Source organism: Solanum verrucosum, unplaced genomic scaffold, assembly GCF_900185275.1.
Source record: "Solanum verrucosum unplaced genomic scaffold, falcon-dt-bn FXZP01000770.1, whole genome shotgun sequence".
NCBI lineage: Eukaryota > Viridiplantae > Streptophyta > Magnoliopsida > Solanales > Solanaceae > Solanum > Solanum verrucosum.
In genome coordinates, this window is record NW_026020810.1 from 7,197 (window position 1) to 12,514 (window position 5,318).

Here is a 5,318-nt window from a genome sequence, read left to right on the forward strand (position 1 = left end):
CAAGTTTCTTGAAACCCCTGCAAAGTAGTGCAGATATGATCAGTGGATCCTGAGGCTACATACCATGAATTAGTAGAAACAACCTCTAAATATGTTTCAACGAAGAGTGAAAGTGAGTTACCTGGATTGTTTTTCTTCTTGGCTAAGAAAACTGGACAATGCGCCTTCTAATGGTTTGGCATCTTGCAATGAAAATACTTGCACTTAGGTTTTTTCATGCCCCCAGTTGGAGGTTAAATTGCCTTAGTTTTGTGAGCCTTTTTCTTCTTCTGTCCACCTTGCGATTTAGAAGTAGAACCTTTCTCAACATACAGTGTCATAGATGATGTCGATTTTTTGACAATTGTCTCTACCGCTTGCAGCTCATTCAACAATTGTGCCAAACATAGATTCATCTTATTCACATTATAATTTAGGCAAAACTGTTGAAAACTGTCAAGTAGAGACTACAATATCATCTCAGCTTGGGAGTCGTTGTCAATTTCATCCCTCAAGACCTCTAGGTCATTCATAAGACCTATCATCTTCAGAACATGGTCTCTAACAGGAGTGTCTTCAACCATATTAGTGTTCATGAGAGATCTCATGGCAGTCTACTTATCTTATCGACCCTAGTCACCAAACCATTGTTTGAGATCTTCCAAAATTTCAAAACTTGATGATGGATGATGTTGCAGCACATTTAACATTGAAGCCATAATGGAACACCGCGCCATCTCATCAGTTTTGCGTCATTTCTGATAAGCTACCTTATCCTCATCACTAGACTTTTCATCTTGTTTCAATAGACATTCCTCATAGAGTACAAGCTTATACTCTTCATCAATTAACACGAAGTCATGATTTCTCCTCCAATCAACATATAGTTAGGACCCTCAAGTTTGTTATGATCCAAAATAGTACTAAGGGGATTAAAAGGAGACATGTTGAATCTGAGAATAAAAATAATAGTTACAATAGATCAAATCAAACAAGCAGTCATATAAAAATTCAATAGTTATATTCAAACTCATCACATACATATACATTCATGCATCTTGAAAAACCAATTTATGGGATTGGAGAACTATTCATACAATATACATATACAATGACCGATGATTCACTCCATAAATGTATACAGACCTAATTCAGATGGAGAGTCTACTATTAATTAATGTCAAGTAAAAATCAGAACTCTAGTTACATTGATCCAATCATATACTACTCAGTTTAGGAGAGTTAATACAAATTATCAAACGAGCGATCAAATACATAGTGACTTGTATTAAATTCATCTGATAGGGAGGAAGGTCTAAGCCAACACATAAACTTAATACTTCATTACTATTTGATCTTGGTAATTAAAAGGAAGAACTCTAATCACCAAGTAATATATTCTTTGTACCAACTTTTTTAAAAAAAAATTCAAAGACCTAGGGTTTTCACAAAGTATCATCACACATATATATACCATTACATGTAAAATATATTTGAACATAACATTGTATAAACAAAATTATGAAAACGAGCTCCTATTTTGATTTCTTGTTTGAGAGTTTTTCTTTTTCAAATATAATTTTAAAAAATGAAAATTCACGTATTATTTCATATCTGTTTGAAAAGAAGGGGGACTAAAGTGTATGTATCAAAACTTAGAAGATGCTTTTGTATGTCCCAAGTAGGTCACATGGGTGATGTCATAATTAATTTAATGGGTATACCACAAAGTTTTCAAGACTTGTGACTTAATGTCCAATTAAGTCTTGAGAGTGACTATTTTGCCAACTCTCCAGAGTAACACCTATCCACTTGTTCAATTATTAATAATTTAAATTTAATTTCCTTAAATATTAGTCTAACTATGATTAAAAACATGACTAACTCCTGCAAATCAACAACAAAGATAAAAGTTTTACACTATATAGTGTAGACATGTAATTTTTAACCCCTCCCCTCCCCGTACATTTTTACAATACTTTAGCATTAAATATTTCTTTTATAGGCTTAGGTTGAACTTGGTTTTTCTCCAGTGAGATCCCCTCCATTTCCCCTAGTGCACCTTTCAATGAGTGACACCTATCCACGTGTTTAATTTATAATCAAAATCTAATTTTCTTAAATATTAGCTAACTGTAATTAAAAACACATCAACTACTGCAAATCAACAAGAAAGATAGATTCCAAAGAAAAACAATTGTTTGAATTGTGATCCTGTGAAATTGAACCAAAGACTTACGTAATCTGGAGGTTAGAACCCCTCGAGAAATATGGAAATTTTCTTAAAAGATGGTTGCCCTCACTTTTGTTAATATTCATATTTATTGCCGCTAAAAAATTGTATTTATGGTAGGCTTAAGTTGGAATGATAAAACAGGAATAAGTTGAAGCAGATGTTGAGGGCAGATTGGACATTACCTTAGCTAGATATTTTGGTAGAAGTTGTTAGGGATATGGATGTATACGTGTAGTTAGTTAGAAAATATCAATTGTTAATTGTCAACTTTATAGAGTAGGATATATATTTTTCAGTGGTTGTACAAGCAAACTGATCCATTTTTCTCAACATGTATAGAATTTAGTTTCCCTTTGGGGCGCTATCAATGTTGTTTAAGACTTTATACATAGTTTTTTTTTCTCTATGGCTATCAATGGTGTTTAAGAATTTTTTACATAGGTATTTTTCAATAATGTCTAAGAACACGTGATTTAATTTTGTCAACAAGAAATTTTAGGTGTCTTTAGGTGCTCAAATATAGCAACGTGCTGCATTTTTCTCTCTTCAATTTCTATCTAAGTCTATAAATGCATGCACTTACTCACTTGATTCCTCAAATGTAGCATCTTTACGTTAATTAAACCCATTAATTACCATTATTGTGTAAATTTTAGGATTGATGAAGAGTAAGTGATTTTTGGGAATGAAACATATCATTTGTATTCTATCTCTCTTGTATCACTTGTATTAAAAACTTTTGTATTAATATTCCTTCGCTCTTGTATCACTTGTATTTAAAAAATTTACATCACTTGTATTCATGTAACATTCTGAAAATTTCTAAGTTAAGGCCCGAACCATTTTTTATTTACACGTAAATTCATATCGGGTGAATTAAGTGGGGAAAACTTAGCCAATAACAAAAACACCTTCAAATTCTGGTTGTCACATGTACAAGTCTCTTGTGATGAAAACAAAATTAAAAAATAAATATAAGTCTCAATGTTTTTGTTTCTCAAATAGAATAAAACAAAGCATAAAATAAGGAACAAGAGGGCCCACCGGAATGACAAACAACTATCACTCAAAATCTTCTGAAAGCCTCAGAGAAAGATGAAGAAGAATGATCACACAGGTTCGTGCTCAAAACCTACATATGTGTAGAAGCAAGCAGTATGTCACTACCCGAGCCTACACCCTGGACGTGGCCGACACTCGAGAACCATTGTTGGTCCCCAAGCTAACCCTCATCCTGGCTGACTAGAAGTGGAAGACTAACTCAGGCATAAAAAGCTTAAAATTGAATAAAATTCATTGAACTCAATTACAAAATCTTTAACTCAAAAGTTTAACTCCGAATAAATTAGTTTAATCAACTCGCCAGAAATAGGCAACTCAAGTCTTTAAAACATTTTTAAAAATAAATGAAACATACTTCTCAACCTTTATTGTGTATCTATGAAGCCTCTAAGTGAAAAAGATGGAAGTCGGGACAAGACCCACGACATCCTGACTAAACTGAAAAGTAAATGGAATCCTCCAGAAGCAAGGAAGCTCACCATAGTTAACTCGAATTGCAAGTGGTATCAACGAAGCGCCTATCATGACCCTAGCTACTATCACGCCCCGAGCCTACACCCTGGACATGCTTGGCACTCGAAGACCATTGTTGGTCCCCAAGCGAACCCTTGGCCTGGCTTACTTAACTTAGCAGAAGACAATATTCATACTTATAATGATCAATAACACTTAACTGAACTGAATAGTAAAATAACTAAGAATATTTAAAGGTTAAACATTCAACTTGGCCAAAAGTGGCAACCCAAGTCTTAACAATAAGAAATGATAATGAAAAGACTCAAAGGACTAACATATGACTGTCTATGAAGCCTCTAAAACAACTGAGATGGATGTTGGGACAACCTTACAACATACCAATGAAATAACTAGAAAGCAATGAAAATAGATCCTCCGGAATGCAAGGAGGCTCATCGACTGACTCTGAACTGCTCACTGGATCAACGGTGCGCTGGAATGCCGATCCTAGTTACCTTTGTCTGCATCATAAGACAATGCAGGCCAACTGGCATCAGTACATTGAATGTATGAGTATGCGAGTTGGAATGCTAAAACAGCATAGGCTTGAAAGGGAATCTAAAACAAACACTTACCTTGGCTCTTCTTAACCCATGAATACTTGATTGAACTCATTTCAATATAAAACAGTTTAAAACAAGTGCAATATAAAGAACCCTGAGGGGTAGCTCAGCTGGTAAAGGCCTGGGACAAAGTCCTTCAGGTCGCCGGTTCGAGCCCCAGCAGGGCCACTGGAGGCATTACAAACCGGCCGCGTCTCTAGGGCCCCGTGGAACTAACCGTGGTGGACCCGCCTTGAAACAGCGGGACCCGGTGGGTACAGCTAGTCGGGTTCGCAAAGCGACGCCCGGAAACCACGGTAAAAAAAAAAAAAAAAAAAAAAAAAAAAAAATATAAAGAAAAGTTGTTTAAAAACGTGATGTCAACTCTTTGTATATACAAGGATACAACATAACTCTGAAATGTATGTAAAAATACAATAAACTGATGTATATAAAAACACAACAACTTTTGTGGGAGATTCTCTTACCAAAAACCATCACTTAAGAGCTATAGTGATGATACAACGATCTTCCTCACGCTACCAGCGCATCCTATACCTTGCCACATGTATAAGACCTGAACAACTTAGTGTATCCACTCACTACTAAAAAAATGTCAAAAAAAGACGGCCAAAAGCGACGGATTGCGTCGCTTTTTTGGTCAAAATTGACGGAAAAGCGACGCAGTCACTTCCGTCGCTTTTCAAAAAGCGACGGACTGCGTCTCTTTTAGCGACGAACTGAGTCACTTTTCGACAATTTTTTTTTTTGAATTTTTTTAAAAGAGCGACGGAGTCCGTCGCTTTATTTTAATTTTCATATTTTTTTATTTCTACAGGGCGACGCAGTCCGTCGCTTTTCTGGAAATTTATTTTTTGAAAATCCCAGAAAAGCGACGGATAAAAGGACACTGTCCGTCGCTTTTCTGGAAATTCTATTTTTAAAAACCCAAAAAAGCGACGGAAAAATCCACGCTGTCCGTC

General features: G+C 35.4%; 1 pseudogene; it reads right to left on the bottom strand.

Moving 5' to 3' along the window:
* Positions 1–233: 233 nt before the first annotated feature.
* LOC125813204 (uncharacterized) lies at positions 234–925 on the bottom strand (annotated as a pseudogene).
* Between the last annotated feature and the right edge of the window lie 4,393 nt (positions 926–5,318).